The following is a 27,321-nucleotide window of genomic DNA, read 5'->3' on the forward strand; positions in this document are numbered from 1 at the left end:
AGCTGAAACCAAGAGTCAGATGCTTAACTGACTGAGCCATCCAGGCTCCCCCTTTGCTTTTTTTTTTTTTTTTAAACCACTTCATTGAGGTATGGTTGACATAGTAAAAGCTGTATACATTTAATGGATACAACTGCATGAGTTTATAGAGGCAAGAATACACCCATGAGACCGTCGCCACAATGAAGACCATAAACTTACCTGTCACCTCCCAAAGTTTCCTTCCACCCTTTGTTTTATTTTAAAAGAAGATTAAAAAAAAATTTTTTTTTTCCAGGGGTGGGGGCCCCTGGGTGGTTCAATTGGTCGAGCATCCGACTCTTGGTTTCGGCTCAGGTCATGATCTCAGGGTTGTGAGATGGAGCTCTACATAGGGCTCCACATTCAGCATGAGGTCAGTTTGAGATTCTCTGCCCCTCCCCTGTTTATGCTCTCTCTCTCTGTGTCAAATAAATAAGTAAAATCTTTAGAAATATTCTTTCTTCATTTTGTGGAAGAGCCCTTAACATAAGATCTACACTCTTGGCAAATTTATATAAGTGTATGATACTTAATTATAGGCCCGATGTTGTACAGGTGATCTCTAGGGCTCATCCGTCTTGCATATGGAACTTTGCACCCCTCCCCATTTCTCCTTGCCCACTTCCAGATGTGTCCTAAAATACATCCCAAGACCTTGAGTCTGGAGATCAGCCCTAGGGCACCATCTGCGAGGAACACAATTAAAGAAAGCATGCTGATCTTAGTCAACTAACAGCTTTTAAGCGAATGATTCTCGCGTGACTGTGAGACCGAGAGGTAGGAAGAAGGGCCGCCTGACTTGGAGGGAGCAGGGGAGGGCTGGAGCACACCAGTGGCGTCCGAGGTGGGACAGGGGACGCTGCTCCTTCTTCATCTCTGTTCCTTCTGCTCAAGGAGACCCTGCTGGTGCTGCCCTTGGATTTGCTGGCGCACTGTGCAGTCTGCACCAAGCCATCAAAGGGGTCGAGGCCAAGGTGCCGATCTAGCTCATCACCCGACTTGAAAGGGTCATTGTGTGGCACAGCAGTGGCATGGCTGGTTTCAGGAGAGACAGGTCTGAAATAATTGTAGCGCTTTCATCCTCTGTGTCGTTTTCCCTGACAAGGAAGACGTAGCAGGTAAATACTTAGGTTCCTGCATGTTGGGTGACTGAGGTCTCTCTCTACATCTTTCTCCTCGACCGCCGCGTCTACCTGCTGCAAGTGAATCCAGGAAAGCAGGCAAAAGCGGGCTGTGACGTGCGCAATTGGCATATTGTCCCCTTGCCTCATATTAGCACATACTGTGTTAGAATGGGCCTCGACTGCATTAGAAAAACACACGCATTTGTTATTTAATGTAAACCTTGACTGGCAGGGTATTAAGCTCAGTTAACAGCAGAAATACTATCAATTGGATAAGGCTATAGTACTGTGACAAGCCATTTAGAAAAGGAACATGTCCTGATCCTTACTTTCCTATGCAATCCATTCCCTTTTGTAAAAATGCTTTGTTTCTGGTTTGAGTTCATCGCAGTCTATTCCCAACTACGCTGTGCTACTGTGAACTCCATAATAAGAAATAGAGCGGGATAAAACTAACAAAAAGGTACACAGTGTGTTCTGAAAGGAATTAAACTAAAGCTCTACCCCTCAACCTTAGATGGGGCAATTTGGTGGTAAACTTTATTGTTCTCTTAGCATTTTAGTAGAAAGACTTCCATGTATTTCCTAGAGGTAAAGACATGTTTTTGTCTCTTGAAAGCTATATTTTATTAAGTGATGATTCCAGTAATTATACCACTGGATGAAACACGGGAAGATCTGGGTCCTGGGTTCAAACATCAGATCTGAAAAGGACTATCCATTTCACTCATTTGGAACATGGACATTACATCTTTGAGGGTTTGATTCATATCGTTGAGGATCTTTGATTCGTATAGTTTTACAACTAAATGTGGTTTTGACCCATGAATGGTAACTGCTTTCCAGCGGGGTTTGCAAACATTCCTCTGCCTCCCTCTACCCGTGGATGAGCCCTACCAATGCATATTTTGATTTGGTTATGTATCATGAACTGGAATTTATTGGAATCAGACAATTAGGGAGTCAAATACAATCAAATACTAGAATTGTCTTCTTTTTAGCCCTCCCCTTCAAATCCAAAACAAAACACAAGTTTGTTCATTGACTAAACTGCTGAATTTATAGATATGGGAACACTGAACAGGGAAACCACCACAAACTAATAAGGGTTAAAAGTTTTTGGTAATCTACTCCATATCTGTCCAAGTCAAACCACAACTAAGTTATCACACATCAGATGTTCACTCGTAAGGAATTACCTCCAGCTTAAGACTGGAGATCAGTCTGTATTCAGCTTATCTCTTCCACGAGGCCACTTAGTAGGTAGCTGGAGCCCTGGCCAAGGTCACGGGAATTGTGGGTTCCTAGTCTTGCCACTATCACTGCACCTGGCAGGGGTAACTCACAGGATCCTGGTGAAAGGTATAGAAGCCTGTTTTAAATACGCAGGTGCTGTGTCAAGCTAGTGTTGTTATTATTATTGGTCGAGGCTATGAGAAGAGCTGTACGTAATGATGACTAGGAGAGCTACTTCAAGGTACTTAGTCCTGAATAAAACAATTTGTTTATGTTGAAGCTTTGTATTTTCAAGGACAGGTGGCTCATTTAACATGTCCTACAGAGATCTTTAAATAAGAATTGAGGGGGCACCTGGCTGGCTCAATTGGTAGGGCATGCGACTCTTAATCTCTGGGTGATGAGTTTGAGTCCCCTGTTGGGTGCAGAGATTATTTTTTAATATAAAGGAAGAATTGAAAAAAAATTAAATTCTCAAACCATTGCTTAATAAGGCAGAAATCCTTTCATTTTACACTCAGCGCCTTGCCAACATTTGAACAGTTACGTAGTTCTTACGCGTACATTATGTAATCCTTCTGACAGCCCTGTGTGACTGTTGTTGTACCCATTTTACACCCAGGGAAACTCAGATCTGGAGAGATTTGTTAGGTGACTTTTCCGAGATCACAGAGTTAGGAAGCGGGAGAGCTGGTGTGAATCCAGATGCTCTGATTCCAGCCTCAGTGCTCTTAGCCACTGCTGAGCTGCTTCATCAGTGCCTGACACAGAATAGACACCCCGTGAAGACTCAGGGATGACGGTCATAGGTTAGGAGAGACTCGAGGTGCCTTTCAGGCTGAGCCGGTCAGCCTTTCCTTCTGACCCTTGTTTCTCAGGATTCTACCACTTAAAACCAGTAAAGTCTTTTCTTCATGCTATCTTCCAAGTTTCGCTTTTATTAAATTCATTCATTCATTCACTTATCTGTTCATTTGGCAGCAATTCTTTTGACACTCTCCTCAAAACTCATAATGCAAAGTTTGGAAAACACAAAAGAAAGTCTACTGCTCCTGTGCCTGTGCCGTCCACAGTCAAATAGGGGAGGCGGGTTCCTAAGCAGAGTCGTCATGGTCTTCCACTGAAAGGAGCTATAATAAAAGCACGAGCAGAAGAGAGTGTAGCAAACTCTGGGGACATCTAGAGGAAGGTTCATGGGGCAGGGGATATTTGGGCTGGACTTTAAAATCTGTAGGAGTTTGCTGAGAGGGTGAGAAATAAGGGAAGAACAGATGGAACAGCCTATGGTAAGGCAAGGAACCAGAAAATGGAGAGAAATTCAGTTTGTCAGTGAGAATTGAAGCCAGGGGTTTAGGTGAGATTGTGAAGGGCCTCATGTGCCGTGGCTTTTAGCTTTATCCTGTACGTGAAACATTTGAAATGTCTCATGAGCATGAGGCCTTGGATACCTGTATTTATACCCCTGTACCTACTTGGCTAGGCCCTTTCCTATACTCTACTTCTTTACGCTCCTTCTCTTTTTCAAGGTGTGAATGCTTCTTTTTCTGAAGAGCCTTTCTTCTCATCTAGTTCTGGATGAGCTCCTTCCCTTTTCAAATTCCTGTATTTTGCATTTAGGAATTAATGAATACCTCTTATTCATGGTCTTTTCTTGGGCTTATGCCATTGCTATAAGACATTGATAGTTATGAAGGCCAAGAAAACGCTCTTGAGGTTTGTTTCTGCATATCTCTCAGTGCATGCTGTCATAGGAGGTGTTCAGGAAGTATTTTTAGGTCTATTGATTATGTGAAATCCATATGGGAAGAAGAGGGTCAGTTGGATCCTTATTCTTCTTTAGTTTTTTGAAAATTCGCATGCCAACTAATGCTCTGAACATCTGTTTACTGTGACAAGTTGGTAGCCTTTTCCAGAAAACACAGTGTCTCCCTTTCTATAATCTTCAACCTAAAAAAAAGGAAAAAAGTCAACCAGTGTATGAGAGCTAAAGGGATTTTGGAGGGTGAAAGGGCAGTTCCATTCCCTCATTCTTTTTTTTTTTTTTAAAGATTTTATTTATTTATTTATTTATGTATTTGGAGAGAAGCCCTAGTAGGGAGTGTGGGGGAGGGAGAAGCAGACTCCCCCAAGGACCCCAGGATCTTGACCTGAGCCAAAGGCAGATGCTTAACTAGTTGACAGAGCCACCCAGGCACCCCGATTCCCTCATTCTTTATAGGCAATGAGAGGTTATTTTCCCCAATGGCAGAAATGACATAAATTCATTTTAACAAATCTTGGAATGTATCCAAAGGTGCAAAGAAAGAAGAATAAAAATTGATCATATTCCTAGATCCCTAGTAATTTTCCCTTAGAATAAATCTTTAGAAGTGACATTGGCATGTTGACGAGGGTTCCCATGTTAAAAATCTTTTCTAACGTATTGCCAGATGCTCTTCAGAAAGATTGTACCGGTTGACTCCTTTGTACCAGCGATGTGTGTGTGCATCTAGGATTCTTCTGTTTGTGTAGCATGCAATAGAAATTATTCTCAGACAACTAACAGTTTTGATAGAGAACTTTGAGCCTGCTCCAGCTTGGTGAAGGCTGAATGGAAAAGTGAGATGGTATTAAATATCTGGTTTAAGTGTTTGACTAATTAACAATTTCAGGCTCCTTGAAAACAGGGTAGTTTCAAGTTGGAGATAGTCATTTAGATTAAAATTCCTCTTCATTCAATGCTAGAGGTTCAAAAGATTCCGAGACCTGGTCATTCTGCAAAAATAGACTGGAGTAGTTACTTCCAGTGTTGCCTGAATTTCAGCATCAAGTCTAACGAAAGCCCACTTAGCCCCATTAAAACGATTGGGTGGGGCTAAATTATATCTAAAACCCTTCCCAGTTCTATGACTCTAGAACTGTTGATCTAAATTCATGCGGATACAACTAGAGCTACAAACTACAGTTTGGTAGGGAGGACAATGAGACCCGTTGCATTAAAGGCTGAGGCAGATCTGAGGCTGAGCTGCAGTTAAGATCTGAAGTCACAGTTTTTCTTCAGACAATTTTTATTTATTTAGTGCTTGCTATGGGAGGCGCTTGGCCAGTCAGCCGGGACAAAGGCTGCAAAGTTACAGTTGTGGTACGGTCGTTTCCAGTAGGGCTTGGGAGTGAGGAATCAAGCAAGGCTGGAAATAGTGCTGTGTGAGAATTTGAGCTCAGAGTTTGAGCTCAGAGGGCGGAAAGATCACACTCCCCTGGAAGGGAAAGAACATCTTTGTGAAGGAAGAAACTTTTCAGATGGCACCTTGGCAAGTAAAGATGGTAGAAGGAGTTTCTGACTAAACTAATCTTGTCATTTCCAAAATACCATGATGACTAACCCTATGAAAGTTTCAAATTTATGGATAGAAGTTTCTATGCCACTGCTACAGGATTATTATAAAATTTAAGTTAAATTCCACTTGAACAATGTCATTCATTGGAAATCTTTGTAGAACCAATATTGCGAAGCCTTTGCTGATGGATTACTTATTTGAATCAAAATTTAATATAACGCAATTTCAGTGGCAGAATTGTGACAGGCTCATAGGGTTTGTTGTCTATCCTCTAATAATTTTATAGTCCCCTCACATAAAGGCACAAACTTCCTCAGAGTTTGAGCCAGTGTGAAACTTTTTGTTCTCTGTGGTAGTATATAAGCACAAAAAAAAAAAAAAAAGTTCATTTTTAAATATTTATTCTTTCTATAATAATATTATATACACAAAATCTCAGGTTTGACCCTTAGAGGAGAGCTGAAGGTCCAGTGTTCTGATGATTTCATATGGACATGCACACTGCTATATTTGAGGAATAAATATTTAAATCAGAATGAGTAAGCACGAGAAGAATAATGGGGAAGTTTTGTTGTTAATCTACTTGTGTTCCAATGTGTTTTCAGTGTCCCATTTAAAGAATTTTCTAAAATAGTGAGAGTAGCCAGAGTGGTCCCAATGAGTGGCAGCATTGAAGACAAGGGTGTTGGGGTGCAGAGGCACGGTATCTCTAGACTCTGCAGCTGTGGTGGTTGGAGGTTAATCTCTGCCGTTGCTGCTGTCATGAGGTAACTAGAACCCGAGTTCTTCGGATGGTATTATATGCGGATGCTGCGTTACCAACTTATGTCCTTTCTGAGTTTCTCATTTCCAAGATGGGACCCTCAATCTCTTCCTAATGCCACAGTGCCTGGAGAGGTAATAATGATGATGATTTTCACCATCCCTGTATTTAGCTGAGGATGTCTCGAGACCTCTTCTGAGGAGGCTTGCCCAGTGGCAGGAGGTGACCTCAGAACTCCCTCCCCTGGAAGCACTTGGCTGGCAGCAGCCGGAAGCAGGCATTTGTGCCTCAGCAACCCCCTCCCCCACTCCAGGGGCCAGGCTGAGAGGAGGTAAGGCGACCTATGGTTTTTAGGAAATGCAGAAGCCAAAACGCTGGAAAAGGTAAAAACAGAAAACAGCATGAGGAGAAAAAGGAAGGCTGGGGAAGGTGTGGATGGCAAGAGGAGGGTGTGTGGTGGAAGAGGCTGTTCAAGCCGGGCCTTTGGTTTTGTTTGACCAGTTCATAAAACCTGATTTCATCTTCCTGTGGCCTTTATTTTCACCCTGAAGAGATGGTCTTTCCCCTGAAATGCGTTCGGACAGTTTAAGGCAGGCTGCCGGAGCTGGTGTTTGTCTTCTAGTACCTCGCGTGGGGTAGTTTATCAATACATGGTTGTAATTTTAAAATAATTTAATCCTCCAGCGAAGCTGCCCCAAAGTTACTGTTCTGCGGTTTCTGTGGTATTTAAAGATGAAGAAGGCAATTATCCTAAAAATGGAAGGGGAGGGATGGAATGAACCTTGGAAAGGATGTGTTCCAGAGCTGAAGGAGAAGAAAAGAATTGTACAGGAAATAAACGGGCTATATGGACACAGACACCAGGTGGGCAAAGGGAAGGATGTGGTGGGGAAAAAAGATCTATACTTCCCTGGATTCATTTCTTCCCACTCAGAGAAATGCTATATCCACTCCTGAATGAAAAAATATGAATATGTGAGTAGCTCTAACTCAGAAGGGGGAAAAATCAAATTATTTTGTCAAATCCAGCTATCTTCAAACTATCCACAATAACCTTAGTGAAGAATACAGATTTAGAGGGGCCCTTGGCTGGCTCAGTTGGTAGAGCATGGGACTCTTGATCTTAGGGTCTAAGTCATTGGGGGTAGAGTTTACTTAAAAAAATACAGGTTTGGGATCAAAAAATTTGGGTTAGTTTATTTAATATGAATTTTAAGGAACATAATAAATTGACATCTTGTTTCAGATTTGAAAGAAAAATGCAAACATTTCCTAAGCCGATAGGAAAAAATGGCATTTATGTAATAATTATGGGTGTCTTATTTCAGGCATTTTAAAAGAAGCACATAATTGAAATGATAGATTTAATATTTGCAAATTGTATTGCACTTAGTAATATAGTAATAAGCCCTTTTTTTTCCTCTAGATTGTGGCTGCTTTTTAGTTTGACTCTTTAAAATGAATCTTTTTCTTAAAATTTTTGCTATTTTTAAAAATTTACTTCTGGGGGCATCTGGGTGGCTCAGTCGGTTAAGTGTCTGCCTTCGTCTCAGTTCATGATCCCAGGGTCCTGGGATGGAGCCCTGAGTTGGGTTCCTTGCTCAGAAGGGCGTCTGTTTCTCCCTTTCCCTCTTCCGCCCCCCACCCCCCCATAGCTTGCTTGTGCATACTCTCTCTCCCTCTCAAATAAATAAAATCTTCTTAAAAATGCATTTCTGTGCTACAATAAAGGGCAAAAAGTAGTTGGTAATGAATCTAGCCTAACAATGAGCAGAAAGCCACAACTTCAGAAACCACACAAATAAAAAAGGGATAAAAAGAGAAAGAGTGAATGTATCCATATACCTTCCAAAGATAAGCATGGATATTGCCCAGAAACAAAAGGCAAGTTAGTGTTTCTCTTAGTTTGTGGTCTTTGAGGCATAACTGATAAGTGAAAGAAGTAATTAGTTGTCCTAATTGCAGTATCAAAGAGATGAACCATTGCTAGAAGTGACCAAGTGTGCTATTTTGAGGTGGGAAGCTCACAGATCGAGATCATCTCGCCTTTTCCCTGGTTAATTAGCCTTCGTCCTGTACTGTACTGAGTAGGGTTGGGTTTTCCTGAGAAGGTGGCATCTGTCCCACAGGGGCAGGAGCAGGTGTGCCTGAGCAGTCTCTGACAAGTTAGCTGGGTCCTGTTGTTCTGCAACACTTGTCACATTGTAAAATTGAGCAGGTGCCTCACTCAAGTCCGTGGTTTCACCACAAAGCCCAGACATTATTGGAAAAACCAGAAGCAATATCCAAGTGACAGTCCAGACTGTACAAAAATAGGAAAGAAAAAAGAAAAGGAGAAACCTGAGAATTAATGAAGTCTGTCTGGAGGACTCTCTCAGGAGAACATGAATCATCAAAGAGGTTCCAGAGTTACAACCAAGAAGTATTTATGGTGATCAGTGGTGCAGAGGGTAATAATACAAACATAATAAAGAAGAGAAAGGAAGGCATACCAGAGATAAAGGAGGCCTCATATTAAATGAATAGGGAGATAAGCTTAATGATTATGCTCAAATGACTGAGCTATTGATGGCAAAATGGCTGAGCTTCTGAACTGCTTTTTAAAACTGGCCTTTAAGAAGATAAATAAGGATAATTAAACAGTAATGAAGACCTGTTTCATTAAAAAAAAAAAGAAGAAAACAAATAAATAGGCAAGGTCTTGGATGATATGTTAACCAGTGTTAATGGAAGTAGTAATGAATTCATCAAAATATGGACGTTCTCCTTTGGAAACTATGAAGAATAGCGAGAGAAAGGGGGAGGGAGAGAGAGAGAATTCTAAATTATCCAGAGCATTGCTTGCAGGAATATCACAGATAATCAAAGCACAGATTCATTCTAACATCTTATTTTAGCTATTTTCCCCCATATTAGCCAGGAACCTATTTATCCTAGCTACCAATAAGACTCCTTTCCTCTCTTCCTCCTGCCCCTTCTATGATCCAATGTTGCTAAAATATAGTAAAAATAATGGTTTAAGAGAGCACTGTCCTATATATTTCACAGAACAAGAGCTCCTGAGTGATTAATTTTGAAACAGAACTCGTTTTAAACCTGTTCCAAGCACCATACCTGCCCATAGCAAGTATTCCATAGGAGCTGTTGAATAAATCAATAAATTAGGAAACTACATTGCTAGCATAGAGAACATCTGAGCAGTAAATATATGAACATCTAGGGGATATTAGATCCATCAGCCACAAACATCAAAGATTTATAAAGCTTTTCATGTTAGACCAACTTAATTGGTTTTTTTTTTGAAAATTTGAAAACAGATGAACAAAAGCGTACACTAGATGTATTATTGTTTCTAAATACATCCAGACGTTAATGGAAGAATTGATACCAGGTTTCATGAAATCCAGTTCAGAAAATGAATTCAAATTGACTTGAATATGTCAAATTGATTGAAAATTGCCCGAAGGACTAAAAGTGTAATGATAAATGGCAGTGTATTGAGTCTAAGATGGGATAGGAATCTGTGTTCAGCACCGTCTTATTTAACATCTTCATTAATTATCTAGGAAAGGATGTAAACAGCACCTTCGTTAAACGTGTAGAAGCTAAGCAGATACGTGTTTTTAAGCACTGGGTGGGGGCGGAGGACAGTGTAAAGGGAGCTAACCCGCTCAAGGACAAAATGATGTTAATAATTTGATTCAAGTCGGTGAATATGCTGACAGTGTTTACTCTTGGCAGAGCACGGTCCCAGGCACCGTAGGGGATGAAGAGATGACACAGAGAGACTCCACAGACACACAATGTGAACAACTAATTATACCATGAGGGAGAAGGAGGGGAGTGCCCCCTTAGAGCTGCAGGCGGTCTGTGGTGGGAGCAAGTAAAGGAGTGATGAAATCCTAAACAGAATAGTCAGGACCGCAAATTCATGTTGTGACAGGGTGAAAAAAGCAACGGAGCAAGAAATATGTAGGGGAAGGGACGAGGGCTCCATCAAGGATAATGCCACGTGCAACCGAGAAGTAACAAGACAGAGGGACGTTTTTCTTCAGGCACAGAGTGTGAGCCACAGTGGTGGAGTAAGGTCACTGGCCTTTTCTCATGCAAGCTCACCTGTCCCTGGGACCTTTTTAAAGTCATTCTTTTATTTCTTGTTTTAAGGTAAACTGCTAGAGACTTTTCTTAGCTTTTTGTTACTTTTTAAGGATTAATCCTGGGGAAATCTACAAATTAGGTAGCATGTGTTACATCTAAAGACATTCATTAGCGCTTATTTATACTACTGAACCAGCGGAAACACCCTGATGTCCCGTAGTTGGGGAAAATTTAAGTAAAGTTTACTCTCTCCACTTGAGGGGCTCTTCGCCAGCCATTAGTGGGTGTTTATGAAGAATTAGAACTGTAAAAACATTTATATTTAATGTTAGGTGAGAAAACTTGGATGCAGAATTTACCATAGAACATGATTCAGGAGAAAATCCTAGTGTATGTTTATGAACAAAATGTATCAGTAGTTGTCTTTGGGGGGGCGGGGGAAGAGGATGTTAGAAAATATAGTGTTTGTTGAGTCTGACTAATTTGTTCAGTGTTTATTCCTGTCTCTAAAGGTTTTTATTTGCATTTTAATATATTTTGATGAGCCTCTAGTAAAGGTACTTAGAGAAAGTATAATGATGTTCCTGTGTGGTCATTTTCTTTGGAAAAAAAAAAAAACTTATTTCCTAATTATTGAGGGATATTAGCTGTCCTGAAGATGGATGTCTATTCAGCACAACTGGAATACAAAATAGAAATTTGGCTCTTGGTCTTATAATAAAGGTCTTTTACTCAGTGGATAAAAGACGAGGATGTACCTTATATTCACTGTGATGAAGGGGGAGCTGACCACAGACACACACACACAGGCACGCACATGCACATGCAAACACACACACACACACCCTCTCAATAATCTAATCTGAGAGCCAATCTGTGGGCGAGATTATAAACACCAAATGCAGAGGCGCCCAGGTGGCTCAGTTGGTTAAGCATCTGCCTTCTGCTCAGGTCAGGATTCCAGGGTCCTGGGATCGAGTCCCACCATCAGGCTCCTTGCCCAGTGGGAGCCTCCTTCTCCTTCTACCTACTTCTCCCCTTGCTTGTGCTCTCTCTCTCTCTGACAAATACATAAATAAAATCTTACTAAACACCACCTTCAAAAGGTGGCTAGGGATGCCAGGCTCCTTTTACTTAGTACTTTCCAGTGAGTGAGAGTGCTGGGCGAAAAGCACACTGTCAAAGCAAGCTGAAGCAGAAGTTGCAACATGAGAGCCAGCAGGCTAGTCCTCTACAGTCTCCCTGAAAGCCCCAGCCGTGGTGTCTCAGTTCCCATCTTTCTTGGTTCCGCCATTGCCCTGTGCTCCTCCCTTTGACTGTGAGGTCTTTTTCCTAGCCTCAGTCTTAGGAGAGCTGAACTCCATAACCAAGCACGTACCAGCTTATTTCTATTTTTTTTTTTTATTAAGATTTCATTCATTCATTTGACAGAGAGAAATCACAAGAGAGGCAGGCAGAGAGAGAGGAAGGGAAGCAGGCTCTCCACTGAGCAGAGAGCCCGATGTGGGACTCGATCCCAGGACCCTGAGACCATGACCCGAGCTGAAGGCAGCGGCCTAACCCACTGAGCCACCCAGGCGCCCAGTACCAGCTTATTTCTAAAATAATTTTTTTTTTAAGTATTTTACCTATCATCTATCTCTTTTCATCAGGAAACATTCCCTCATACTCTTTATCAACGTTTTTTATCCTGAAAATCGCAAAACACACACAGAAGCGGAGAGAACAGTATAGTGATCCCTTATGTTCCATTACTCAGAACAGTTCAACAATTATCAAGATTTGCCATACTTCATTCATAGGCCTCTCTCTCTCCTTCTCTTTTTGGTTAAAGTAAAAATCTCAGACATAATGTTATTTCACCCTTATTTACTTCAGAATGCATCTCTAAAAATTAGGGAGATTTCCCCTATAACCATGGTGCTCTTATCAGAACTAACAAAATTAACAGGAACACTTCGGTATCCTGGAATAAGCAGTCCCTAATCAAATGTCCTTGGTTATCCTAAAAAAGCCTTTTGCAAGCTGGTCTCTGTCACTCAGGATCGAGACAAAGTCATACCTTACATGTCTCCTGAATTGTTTAATCTCCCTGCTTCCTGCCCTCACTGTGCTTCAGCCCACCACCCCCACCCTGCCACAGTAACATGTTGAAAAACATGCTTTTAATGACTTGGAAAAGTAGTCGTAGAGTACTCTGGGAAAGGAATTGGAGTAGCAAGGCTAAAGACAGTTAACTTAGCTCATTTTAATTTCCATGAGAACTTTTTCAGAATATTTCAGATGGTTACTAAGGATTTGGGAAGGAGATTTCACAGGCTCCGTAGGTAAGCCAGCATGGCATCAGGGAACAGACAAAACGGGTATTCCCCCGACTAACCCCTAACCTTCCTGATACGTCAGGCCTTTCCCCGTAACTTCAGTAGAACCAAGAGGTCAGAGATTCCTTTTTCTTTCGTGATAGCATGGTGTTTAAGGAACTCCACACCCTGTCCCTTAACAATTATACATTTTTATGGCAATGGTTCTTTTGTTTTGCAGATGTAAGCAAGAAGTAGGGTTGCCTAGTGATTAAGGTAGTGATGAAAGTTAGATTCCACTCAACCCTGCTACTTACTAGTAGTGTATAACCTTGGCAAGTCGCTCGTTTTCTCTGCATCCCCGTTTCTATATCTGTTAACTTGGGATCATAATAGTACCCATCTTATCGGTTGTTGTTCAGATTAATGCACACGTATACACCTTGCTCAGAACCAATCTGTCACATACTAGGCACTTACAGAGCAGCAGGACTTGCTGTTACATCACTAACCTATCCTTGCTATGAAAGCAAGAAAATAAAGTCAGTCTCAACTTGTAGACAGAGAACCCTTAGTTTTCTTTAGACTGTTTTAAAGGAGAAAAATACATAAATAAAAGTAAATGGTAAATGATTTTGTGAAATTGTATAAAAGTTATATTTTTCAGAATTAGGAACAATCCTCTGGATCGTGACAGTTTTTCCAAGAAGAAAGTTGAAATGTCAGGATTAACAGCATTTCAAGTGAAATCAGCTGAGAATGTGCCAAAGAATGTAGGCCTAAAGAATCAGTCTTAAGAGTTTGCTTCATTTCGATGTTTTGGGTGAATAATGTTTATTAAACTTGCATATTTAAATGAAAAAGCACAAGAAACTATTTTAAAAGCCATGTTGGAATGCCAGCAAATGTTTCAAAGAACAATTCAAAGAACAAATGTAAGCTTGTTTTAACAATTCCCTACAAATTCCCTCCCTCCACTTAAACCCCCCAAACTGCCTTTGCAGTATTAGTGCTCAGCCTGGGATAAAGAACTGAATGTCAAGGGTGTAAAAGAGCCCATTGTCTAGGCTGCTCCTGGGTGACCTGAGGCGCTTCTGAGGTGTGGGCCCAGCGGGAGGGAGCTAGCTGGTCTAGAGTGCATCCACAGAGCCCAGCTTCCATGCTTTTGACCATGGCCATTTCAGCGGATGAGTCAAAGACACTCTTAGAACCATGGGACTGGAGGGAGCCTCCATCCATGTAGCCTAGGTCCGGTGGCCCCAGCTCCCTAGAGAAGCTGAAGTCCTGGGAAGTGCGGTGACTTCCTGAAGTCACACCAGAAGGAAAGATGGGAATTTTCGTTTGCGTGCCTTCTGGACCAGAGTTTTGACCTTCGTTATGCACAAAGATGTTAGTAGGAATTAAGTAAAAAGGATTATGTGGCCAAAAGGCTTGGGAAACACTGGGTTACATATGTTAAACAGGTGTCTTTCCTGAAAGACTTCAGAAAGCCTTCAGTGTCTTAAAAGGGGGACTATCATGCGGCATTTCTCAGATTTATTTGACTGTGCAACCCCTTTTTTCATTGAATATGCTTTGGGTAAAAACTACCATGTGCAGTCCTTTACATAAATAGAGCACTTGAGACAAGAACGGTGGGAGAAAGTAATGGCATAAGCTCATAATATTTATAATAGTCATCTTGACCTGTATTTGAACTAAGGTTATACATTCTTCTGTTGAGTTGGTAGTGGCAGATGGAGACAGGGAGGGAAAGGTAAAAATTGATTAAACTGCTTATTTAGTCGGCGGAGCCAGAAAGAGATGGGCACATTTTATTTTCTATTCTCAATCCCTTGCATTGTAGAAAGAACAGATGAATTTCTCTTCTGACTCTGCCTTTTGTCCCATTGCTTCCTCCTTGGCCTTCACAAATTTTGCTATTTCAAGAACCAAGTTAATCCATTGTTCTTTGCTAGGCATCTTATTGATCTTCTATGTTATTAATATTCACTTTTGGCTGCCAGATTAGCTCTAATGAACCATTTACATTTATTTTTAACACACTTAGAAAGTTGGGATGTATTATCCAGATTGCATTCTGCTGTGTAGGATTTTTATCTACCAGGAATTTGAGGTGTCTCCTTTTCCTTCTTTTCCCTGTTCCCCCCACTTTAACTTTACCCCGACAGGGAATAAAGACCATCTCGAATTTATCAACAGCCAGTTCCAGTAATTTTCTTTGAATGAAGAATTTATGTTCTCATAGAAATCAGCCTTCCTAAGACTAGCCGACTAAAAAATAATTTTATCCATAGTGATTTTAAAAAACTGCACATTTTCCATAAAAAAGAAGCAATTTTATTTCAAGCATTCTAAAACGTATTTACTCACTTTTTAAACAAATCCCCCTCTCTCCCACTCGGGGACTCACTTGCTGGAATCAGAACTTACTTTGGGTCCCTCAGGGTTATGGAGGTGGTACAGCATCGGATTAGACCGAGGGTTCTGGAGCCAGGCTGCTGGAACTAGCTCTCCAGCTCTGCCACTTACTCGGTGCCCTGGTGGGCCATGTAACCTTCCAGTGACCTAGTTTCCACATCTCTAAAACGGAGATAAGAACGGCATCTAGCTCATAAGTTCCCCGGCACCTAGCAAAGAGCTAACTTAATGTTTACTGCCATTATGATGATGGTGTTGATGGTGGAGGTGGGTCTGATAGGAGCAGTGGAGCTGAGGATTGGGCTCAAGTCAGACCACATGAAGCAGAACCGTCAGGGTCAGTGGCACCAGGGAGTAGGTGGGGGTAGTGGTCTTAGGAAAGTTATGCCGGCTGAAGAAGGGAAAAGAAGGAAGAAAGGAGACTCCCACTCTAGTTGTGATCTGGAGTCGGATTAAGAAAAGAGGAATCAGAGAGGGACAGGAAATTTTGGAGTCCATTAAAAAAAAAAAGAGGGAGTAAAAAAACGAGGTAAGAAATGTACATAAATGGTTTTGCAGTTTTTATCAGCTTAGAGACCAAGTTCAATTCCTTAGCTACTTTGAACCTCAGTTTTCTCATTTTGTAAGCCGGGAATAATGGTATTAACCTTGCAGGATTGTACAACGATGAGAATAATGTCTCCGAAATTCCTGGCATATATTAGACCCTCGCAAAATGGTGGCGGTTGTTACATGAAGCACTTGTAGGAAATCACTCTTGTTTCCATCCCTAGTTAATTTCTTTTCCTTAAGTAATCCATGCTGCTTTTTGAGAAGTAGAAAATTAAAAGTATTTAAGTTAGTAATTTATAAAAACTAGCAAGGTGACTTGTCTAGTATCACACAGCTATGAAGGGAACAGTCACATTGAGAGTCTAAGGTTGCGAGCATTAACTCCAAAGCCCTTGCTCTTAAACACACACATTTGTAAATCCCGGTGGAAATGGCATTGTTGTCTTATTTTTACACACAGTAAAGAAACACTCCTCTATTCTCTTCACGGGGTGCGTTTTCATCTCTGTGTAACTGCCTGGGCGCTTCATGAGCGAAAAGGTGACCTGTAGCTTTGCTTCCTGTGTTCAGATCTCGTCCAGGAAGCACGTTATTGGGCTCCGATTTGTTTCTTTGGCAGCTCCCCGTCACCACCTGAGGACAGAATTTGGCCTGTTACCTGACCCAAGCTAAACTTACTTAGGTAAATTTAGTAGAGTGATCCAAGTTTTACAGAAAAGCTGACGGTAGGGAAAGATTTTCCTCCCACGTTGGTTTTGTGTGTGTGTGTGCGTTTATTCTCTTCGGCATGGTGTTTGGCTCTCCTCTCTGCGAGCTTTGCGATGGCACTGTCCAACAAGCAGTATCTGATAGGAGTTTTAATAAACCACTTCACCGTTCTTTGTGCACAAGTAAATATTGTCAGTTCTCTTCTATCCCCTCATCAACAGGCTCCCCCCATGCCACCAAAGCTGCCTCACACAAGAAACCAACTTGTAAAGCCTAAACAAAGAAAGTTCAGTGCCAAGGCTTACTTCTTTTCTCTTTATTCTGTGAAGTATTTATGCACTGTTTGCTTAAAAGCTAACCCTTTGAAGCCACTGTAAACAAACCCGGAAATGCGTGCTTTCTAGCCCCTGTGTTGGCAAACGCTTGAACTGACCCAATGCACAGGCAAAAATCAGCCATGAACAAGATTTCATGGTGCAATTACTTTAAGTGTTTCTGAAAACGATATTTTAAAAAGAGCTCCCATGTTCTTCTGTCCTTCGTCTCCAAGTCCTCTCCCCACCTCAACCTGGAAAAGGACAAGGCTCCTGTTTGCACTACAGCATTTACATAGGTATGTCTTTTCTGGAAAAATATGGCAGCAGCCGAGATAGCACAGGCCTTGTTAATACTTAACACTGAATCAACAGGGCAGGTAATGACCAGTGTTAATACTTCCAAATGCAGTACAGCAACAGAGTTGACAAAGGTCAAGAGGGAAAAAAAAAAATCCTTGCCCTGCTGTTTGCAGTGGGAAGAACCTTCTGAAATGAGATGTGACAGAGCAAGGGACAGGCACACCTCCTGGGTCTCTAAGGCCTTTGTCCCTGGGAGAACTGCCCAGGTCTCTCAGAACTGGTGTTCAAAGAGTTGCAGACCGAATACCAAGAAAGATGGAAACATAGTGACAGACTTTAGTACCAGGAAGTCCTCACTTTAAAAATACCCATGCCTTGGGGCACCTGGGTGGCTCAGTGGGTTGAACCTCTGCCTTCGGCTCTGGTCATGATCTCAGGGTCCTGGGATTGTGTCCGGCATCGGGCTCCCTGCTGAGCAGGGAGCCTGCTTCCCCCTCTCCCTCTGCTACTCCCCCTGCTTGTGTTCTCTCTCCTTCTTTCACTCTCTGTCAAATAAATAAATTCTTAAAAAAAAACAAACAACCCATGCCTTTAATATTTCTCCAGGAAAATAACCAGGCAAATTAATTTATTTAAAAATTATATCATAGGTACTCATTCATGCCGCCTTCACTCCCCACACTGTTAGCCACTCACTGCACACTGAAGCTACTCTTTTCATGGACCTTAAGGTATCTGCCAAAATACTGGTACTTGGGGCGCCTGGGTGGCTCAGTGGGTTAAAGCCTCTGCCTTTGGCTCAGGTCATGATCCCAGTGTCCTGGGATCGAGCCCCGCATCAGGCTCTCTGCTCAGTGGGGAGCCTGCTTCCTCCTCTCTCTCTGCCTGCTTCTCTGTCTACCTGTGATATCTGTCAAATAAATAAATAAATCTTAAAAAAAAAACAAAAAAAACCATACTGGTACTTGCTCGCAAGAGCAGCTCACAAGGGACACCTGTTAGATTAGGTGTTGTTTCCTGGAAAAGTACTTAAATGTCTAGATTATATGACAAGTAGAAAGATGAAGCTCTAAAATGGATTTGGGGTATCTCCAGGGAACCTCTTTTTTTTAAGTAGGCTCCATGCCCAACATGGAGCCCAAACGTGAAGCTTGAACTTACGACCCCAAGACTAAGACCTGAGCTGAGATCAAGAATCAGATGCTTAACTGACTGAACCACCCAGGTGCCCCCCAAGGAACTCTCCATGCTTTTGGCCATCTGGGTGAACAAGAGGGCGCCTGTCTTCCTGTGCCAGAGGTTTAAGAATCTATTTGTTCATTCATTCGTGCTCATTCTTTCATCACTCCTAGATATTTATTGAGCATCTGCTATAGGTCAGGTCATTTTCTCAATCCTGGGGATAAAACAGTAAACAAATATTTTCGCAGCCTCAAAGAGCTTCAGGTCTAGTGGGGAAGGCAGATAAGTAAAGAGATAATTACCATATGGCGAAATAATTACAGGACACATAAGGTTTGCTTCACGTAGCCTTCTGGGGATCTGAGGAGATTTCAAACACAAAAAAGTGTCTTCAAAGACTGAAGATTTAGTAGGATATAGTCAGTTAGAGTGTCGGGTGGAGGAAGGTTTCCAGACTGAGGAAACAGCAAATCTCTGGAAAAGGTAGGGGAACTGAAAGTAGTTCAGCATGGCTGGAAGGTAAATTTCAAGGGTAATTTACAGATTAGTCAACAGAAGGCAACTGGAACCCAAACTGGTCAAGAGTTTGAGAAACAACAATTTGGAAGAGGAAAAAATCACTCTCCAATTATTCATTTTTCATGTACTAGCAATTTAAGTTGAGAAGTTGTGTAAGATTTCATCTATCTCTTAAGTTCTTTTTTTAACTTTTCAGTTTATTTGGCCTTCTTTATTTCTAGTGTATTGTCAGTTATTACTGCCACATATTAATCGCAGTCATGGCAAGTTGAGAAAACATACAGATGCTCAACATTAGGGGATTAGTTACATAAATTGTAGTAAGTGTAAACTGATAGTGTTAAAACAATGCTATGTACAATATGGAGAAAGACTATAAAAAACATTTCGCTAGGGGTGCCTGGGTGGCTCAGTGGGTTAAAGCCTCTGCCTTTTGCTCGGGTCATGATCCCAGGGTCCTGGGATCGAGCCCCGCATCGGGCTCTCTGCTTGGTGGGGAGCCTGCTTCCTCCTCTCTCTCTCTCTGCCTGCCTCTCTCCCTACTTGTGATCTCTATCTGTCAAATAAATAAATAAAATCTTTAAAAAAAAAAAAAAAAAAATTTCGCTATGTGGAGCCGTTCATTTTTCAAACTGTTTTTTAAGCCATTAAAACATGAGTAGCAGAGACCATTTCTAATTCATCTTCCCGCCTCCCTTAGCACCGAGTAGTACCTGGTCATGGACTGTCAGCAAAGTTTGTGAATGCTGAATCCACAGCATCCCCAATCCAATGAATGAATGGGGAAGACTAAGCATGGCCCCGGAGACTATTGGGCTTTACCTTTCATAAAGAAAATAACTACAGAAGAGTAATCGCAAGAATTTGGACAAAACTATTTTAATTAAAGTGATGCTTGAAATCACTATTTTAGGGCCAAATAACTGCCTAGTGGTTTTTCTATTCCTTTCCAGCTAGTGAGATTATATTTATTATGACAAACGAGATTGTTGTCCTTGTTTAGAACATTTACTCTATCATTGCTACAAACAACCATAGTATACTTAGGTTCCACGAGTAAATATGTGTATATTTGTTTTCAGTATTCACACATTCATTTTCTACTTTAATACTGTTATGTGAAATTTTTTTGTTTTTTTATGAGAGCTTAAACATTTGTTTGGTTTTGCTCAATACATGTGTCAGCAGAAGCTGCTGTATGGATGAAAGGGATATCTGGCAGATTAAATTAGAATCAAGGTTAGTCCTCAAATTAAAATTTTAGATTTACTTGAATTTGGGATAGCTACATCAGCAATTGTCTGTAGATGACCTCTTTGGCTTGATAGAAAATTAGCTGATTCTAGCCAGCACTAATTTTCATTTTTTTAATTAAACTTTATATTTTGAGGTAATTGAAAATTTACATGCAATTATAAAATGTTATACAGAGAGATCCCATGTACCTTTAGCCTAATTCTCCCCAATGATAATATCCCGAAAAACTATAGTACAGTATCACAGCCTGGGTATCGATGTTGATACAGTCAAGATACAGAACATTTGAGAACCAGAATTCCTCATGGCTGCCTTTTTACAGCTACCTATATGCCGCCCCCCCCAACCACACACACAATTTTTAACCCTAGTAACCACTAGTCTGCTCCCCATTTCTGTAATTGTCATTTCAAAAATGGTGTATATATGGAATCATGCATTATGTAACCTTTTAGGATTTGTTTTTATTCAACATAATTCTCTGGAGTTTTATCCCAGTTGTAGCTTGTATCAAGAGTTCATTCCTTTTTATTGCTGAATACTATTCCATGAGTATGAATGTACCACAGATTTTTTAAAGCATCCACTCAATCACTGAAGGACAAGTTAATTCCAGATTATGAATAAGACTACCACGAACACTCATGCACAGGTTTTTCTTCAGACATAATTGTCATTTTGCTGGGGTAAATGCTCAAGTGTACAATTGCTAACTAATACGGTAGTTGCATGTTTAGTTTTTTTTTTTTTTTTAAAGACTTTATTTATTTGACAGAGATCACAAGCAGGCAGAGAGGCAGGCAGAGAGAGAGAGAGGAACGGAAGCAGGCTCCCCGCTGAGCAGAGAGCCCGACGCGGGGCTCGATCCCAGGACCCTGAGATCATGACCTGAGCCGAAGGCAGAGGCTTTAACCCACTGAGCCACCCAGGCGCCCCTGCATGTTTAGTTTTTTAAGAAACTGCCAGAATGTTTTCCTATATCATGTGCCCTCCCAATAGCAAGGTATGAATGATCCAGTTCCCAGTATCTTTGCTAGCTGTGTTTTGAGGATTCTTACTGCTGAGTTTTGAGAATACTTTATATATTCTAGACACAGTCCTTCGTCAGGTGGATGGTTTGCAAATATTTTCTCCCAATTTGTAATTTGTCCTTTCATCATCTTAAGAGAATCTTTCACAGGACAAAAGTTTTCAGTTCTGATGAAGGCCAGTTTACCAGTTTTTCTTTTATTCACTGTGATTTGGAGTAAACTTTAAGAGCTCTATACCTAGCTCTAGATCCTAAAGTTTTTCTCCTATGAGTTTTTATAGTTTTGCCTTTTACGTTGAGGTCAATGATCCATTTTGAGTTAATTTTTGTATAAGGTTGTGGTTAGGGTAAAGGTTCTTTTTTGGGGAACAGGGGGCTTATGACTGTTTAATGGCTCCAATCCATTTGTTGAAAAATTTAGCCTTCTTCCACAAAATTTCTTTTGCATCTTTGTCAGAAATCATGGGAACATTCTTACTTTGTGTGACTCTGTTTCTGGGTTTCTCTTCTGTTGCATTGATCTGCTGCCTATCTCTTCACTAGTACTAAGGTCTTGATTACTCATAGTTCTATACTAAGTCTTAAAGTCAGGTAGACTGATTGCTTCCACTTTGTTCTTCCTTCCATTTGTTCTTTCCATTCTTTATTCTTTTTATAATTTTTTGTTATTCTCATGTCTTTGCATTTTCATATAAATTTTAGAATATTCTTGTCTTCAGATACAAAAAAAATCTTTCAGTGATTTTCATAAGAATTGCATTATACTTGTATATCAGTTTGAGGAAATTGACATTTTTACTATGTCTGAGTGTTCCAATCCATGAATTCTATATGCCTCCCCATCTATTTAGAACTTCAGTGATTTTATTCATCATGTTTTTTAGTTTTCAGCATATAAGTCCTAAATATGTTTTATTAGGTTTACACTTATTTCATTTTTTAGTGATTATAAATGGCTTTATACTTTTAATTTTGGTGCCCATGTTTATTGCTAGTATATAGAAATATAATTGTATTTTTGTATGTTAATATTGTATCTTGCTACCTTGTCGGACTCACTAGCTTTAGGAGGGTTTTATTGCAGATTTCTGGGGATTTGGGGATTTTCTACATAGACAGTCATGTGGTCTACAAATAGCAACAGATCCTTTCTCATCTGAATACATTTTATTTCCTTTTCCTGCTTTATTGCCCTAGCTAGTAGTTCTTATCCTTTATTTAGTTAACAGTGGTGAGAGCAAACATTCTTGCCTTGTTCCTGATCTTAGCAGGAATGGTATCAGTCGTTCTCAACATTAAATATGAGGATTTTAAAAAATATGTTCTATATCATTTCTTCTTGCTTTTTGTACTTGACTTGGATTTCTTTCTTTTTTGAGTTTTTTAAATGCATCAATAGTCAATACCATTATAGTCGGTCATTATAAGCCTTTTAATTCACACTTTAAAACAATATATGTTTACAGTGAGTATAGAAAAATTTCAAAAAGCTATCTGAAGATTAGTTTCACTTGCTGTTCCAAATTTTTGTTTTCCTTGTACTTGCTGACTTTTCACTCAGAATTTTGTTTCAGGATATGCAGCTTTATTTTGTTCTATAAAATGGAATATTGCCAGACCTACTCACTAAGATTTCTATTTCTTCAAGGCAGGATACGAACATAGAACACATGTATCTTCAATTATGAAAAAGACCAACAACTCTGTTGTAACCCACCATGTCACTCAACAGTATAAAATTTTTTGTTATTACATATTCTTTGATATCACCATCTAGACTCTAAGCATCATGGGGGCAGGCATCATTTCTTTCTCATTTATCTCATACAAATGAGGCACTCAAATATTTATTTAATGACTGAATAATTTCTGATGGCTGTGCAGTATTCCATTGCTTGGATACGCTATCATTTATTTAAGCAGTTCCTTATTGTTGCACATTTAGGCTGTTCCCAGTTTTTACAACGATAGACGTGTAACTGAATCTTGGTACTGCCCTCCTGCTTTGATGAGTCATCTCATTTTGAATTCAGTTATGTCTGCATTAGACTTTTGGACATCCTTTTTTTTTTTTTTAATCCTTTACAGTGCCTTGTCATTTTAATTACTCTATTCTCTGGTTGTTTGGTTGGATATTTATGTCAAGCTGCTTAACAAATGAGCATATGGCATTACTTTACTGTTCTGCTCCAGTGTTGAGAAGTTGGAACAGTGTTAGCTGGTGAGCTCTCTAGAACAATTGAGAAACAAGGTGACCAGGGAAGATTTAAAAGCTGTGACTAAAATTTATGAGGCTCATTTAGCCGAAGATCGTGGAAAAGGTGGTTTCTACTTGTGTAACTTGTGCCGTGCTATTCCTGCAGCGTATGGGAAGGAAGCCTGTTCATACCCTGACATGTTTTCAGAACAGTTGAAGCTGTAGTGGGATCTCCACAGGATTCCTATCAGAAGAGGCAAGTAGTCCCAGCATCGTTGTTAACATAATTTACTGACTATCTGTAATGGTCAGGAGAAGGTCTCTTTTGGGGACTATGGGGTGGCACAAGTACCAAAAATATGCCCTCAAATAAACTTATACCAAGGCTGAAGCCCTGTGACATTATGGTCGAAAGCTCAGGCTCCAGAATTGGGTGTCTGGTTTTAAACCATGCTCTTTCCTGGATGTATGGCTTCCACAAATTATCTAACTTCAATAAACCTTAGTTTATTCATCTGTTAAATGGAAGTGAAGATGATATCTAAGGTTATTTGGGAAAAACATGGAAAAAAAGTGCATATAAGATTGTTAGAACAGGGCTTGGCATAAGGTAGGTGTATATTTTTTCTTAAAGAAGAAAAATGTCACAGAAGGCAGTATGGTATTGTGTCAGAAATATAGAACTTCTGGGGTGCCTGGGTTGCTCAGTGGGTTAAAGCCTCTGCCTTCGGCTCAGGTCATGATCCCAGGGTCCTGGGATCAAGCCCCACATCAGGCTCTCTGCTCAGCAGGGAGCCTGCTTCCCTTCCTCTCTCTCTGCCTGCCTCTCTGCCTACTTGTGATTTCTGTCAAATAAACAAATAAAATCTTAACAACAACAAAAAAAGAAATATAGAACTTCAGAGGGAAGAGAGATTACTTTTAGCGAGTGAGATTAAGGAGAATGTCCAGAAAAAGTAGAGTCTTAAAGGAGTTGTAGGTGGCTAATAAAAGAAGTAAGGAAATGGTGCACGTGGACAGGTGGCACAGTCAGTTGAACAACTGACTCTTGGTTTCGACTCAGGTGTGATATCAGAGTCGAGAGTTTGGGCCCCATGTTGGGCTCTACGCTCAGTGGGGAGTCTGCTTGAGGTTCTTTCTCCCTCTTTCCTCTGCCCTTATCCCCTTTGCTCGCTCTCTCTCTCTCTGTCTGTCTCTCTCACTGAAATAAGTAAGTCTTAAAAAGAAAAAAGAAAAAAAAAAGTAAGGAAATTATTTCAGAGGAAGGAATGACATGTGCGTAGGGAAGAATGGCAAGGTATGTTCGTGGGGCCTTAGGTAGACCAGATAGCAAGGGTGAAAACAGACTGAGATATGGGGGTACCACTGACAAGCTAAGCATTTGGCTCCTTGAGTGTTTGTTGACCATTTTGTAGTGGGGGAGTAAGGGAAAAATTATTTTCTAGTAATAAAATCAGTATACCTTCCCTCATGTTTCTTTATGTGCAAAATAAGATGTCTATTACATGCTCTGAATATAACATGACATTTTAACCTATTTGGACTTGTCTTTAATTTTACAGTTATTTTTTTATCACTCATAATTGGATACAGTTAGTTATACTCACCATGGATAGAAGTAATTTATGTGGATAGAGTCACATGATCTCTTTGCCCAGGGCATTGTTTGCTTTGATGGGAGTGGGCCTGGTTTAAATTTCACAAGTGAGGAGTTGAGGATGGACACCTGAGTTAACTGGCCCTGTATTTCTACTTCATCAGCGATGTTTCAGTGCCCTCTATGGGATGGTGCCAAGGCAGCTGTCTCATTGGGTTTCTACATAATTGGATAATGAGGATGAAGAGGAGAGTAGAACCTAGAGCTTGGGCGGTAGCTTAGAGCCAGATCCCAGGGAACTTAACTTACTGGTTAAGGAGATACGGGTTTTATTTGTTAGGCAGGGTGGTCTCTTGGAAGGTGGTTAAGCAAGTGCCAAGATGGAATTCGGAAACTTTTATTTGGTGGCGAAGTACATGAGAGAACAAAGGTGGGACGCTCACTTGGTGGACACTTCAGAAATCTAGGTGAGAGGTCATAAGTTCTGGCTCTGGATGAGTGGGGGTGGGGCAGGGAGGAGATTGAGCCACAGACACACTAAGAAGGAGGGACTAGATTATCTAGAGGAGGCTGGGAAGGGGGAGTGAACTAAGACCCCTGAGATCTTCATTGCATTGACCTTCTAGGTATGTCTGTCACCACAACCATCAGACTCACATTTTATGTCTTCTGGCAAATACAGTATGATAGGTTGCCGTACATCATAGGGTCTGAAGCTTTGATTTTAGAAGCAAAACTCATTTTTGAATCTAAACAGCACTCATTCTCTTATCTCCTTTTCCTCATTGAATTAGCTCCAGAGTAAATATTTTTTGGTTGCCAAACTCGCAAGAATTATCTGTTTTTTAAAACTTTCTATAAAATTTTTCTGACTGAAGAGCTATCGAATAATAGGTAAGTACTTAAAACATCCGGGAACCTTTTTTTGAGATTTATATTACTTCTCTAGTACGTGTAAAAATTTATTTAGACTTACAAATTCAGAATTTTTGATATTTAGGCAAGAATAAATTTTTATTATAATTCTCCATGAAAAAGGTTTTCCTCCCTTCTCTCTCTTTTTTTCTTTAAGATTTCATTTATTTATTTGACAGAGAGATAGAGGGCACAAGTAAGCAGAGTGGCAGACAGGGGGAGAGAGAGAAGCAGGCTCTCTGCTGTGCAGGGAGCCCAGTGTGGGACTCGATCCCAGGCCCCTGGAATCATGGAGTCGAGGGAAGCTGCTTAACCAACTGAGCTACCCAGGGGTCCCTCTCTCTCTCTTTTTTAGAGGTGGACTGTTTATGGTGGATTGAATAAGAGACTAAATAGTTTATAGCACTTTGGGGAAGTGATTAATATGCTAATCAAAGCAACTCTTCTCCACACAAACAGAAATTTGCCAGTCTACAAATGGACAGAGAGGTCAGATGTATATGACCAAACCTTAAGTGCTAATAAAAATGATTAGGCTCATTAGCTCACTTGAGCCATATCCTGTCCCCACCCCAAAACAAAACAAAACAAAAAGAACCTCACTGGAGTAAAACTAATGGATATCTTTTCTCTGCTTTGTAAGGTCATCAAAGTAGACTGTTTGGGGCCTATATGTCTTGTATATATCATTTAATGGAATTGATTTCATTTGTTTCCCTTATTTCAAATTAAGAAATGGCTTTATATTTTTACCAAGTGTGCCCCCCTTCAAAATATTTTGACATTTCTCTTGTTTCAACTGATCCTTAGAGGAATTTTTTCTAACATAAGTAGATCTTCTGAAACTGTGGTAGTTATGTGAACATACTCAACAAGATGCATTCAAGTAGAAACCTTAAGGACTTGGGTTTGGCAACACTTATATTTTATTGATTTAGTTCTAGTTAGTAAGGTGCTTAAAAACAAACAGCATTTCTTTAAAGAAAAATTCTTTGTTCTAATTTTTAAGTGGTTCAGACTGATCTTCCCCCCTACAAAGAGAATGAATTAAAGAGCAAATATGACTGTACTAGCAAATAAGTATATATTTATATATTCATTTGGAACGAATGCTAACATTTAAAAACACTCCTACCATATGCCACAAACACAGATGTGTGTGTGTGTGTGTGTGTGTGTGTGTGTAGGTATACTTCTTTGTGGTACAAATTTCCAACCACCTCAGTCAAAACATCTGATTTAAATTTGTTCCTTCTGCTGAATGCCAGATACTCAGTTTAGAATTAGGTGAGATGAGTCTATTTCAGTGAGGTCTAGAACTAAGTTCTAAACAGGCCCCTCATATTTATAGCTAACATTAATACTTTTTTAAAGTGGAACATGATGAGGAGCAAAGAATGGAGTTTCTCTGATGTGATTTCATTTTATTTAAAAAATGGTGTGGTCTGTGCTGCTTTATACAGGAGA

General features: G+C 40.3%; 1 protein-coding gene across 2 annotated transcripts in view; it reads left to right on the forward strand.

Annotated features, from left to right (window-relative positions):
* Positions 1 to 27,321, forward strand: part of MAML3 (mastermind like transcriptional coactivator 3) — a 409,056-nt gene that overhangs the window by 112,270 nt on the left and 269,465 nt on the right. The gene's annotated exons all lie outside the window — the stretch shown is intronic.

Source organism: Meles meles, chromosome 2 (assembly GCF_922984935.1).
Source record: "Meles meles chromosome 2, mMelMel3.1 paternal haplotype, whole genome shotgun sequence".
NCBI classification, from domain to species: domain Eukaryota; kingdom Metazoa; phylum Chordata; class Mammalia; order Carnivora; family Mustelidae; genus Meles; species Meles meles.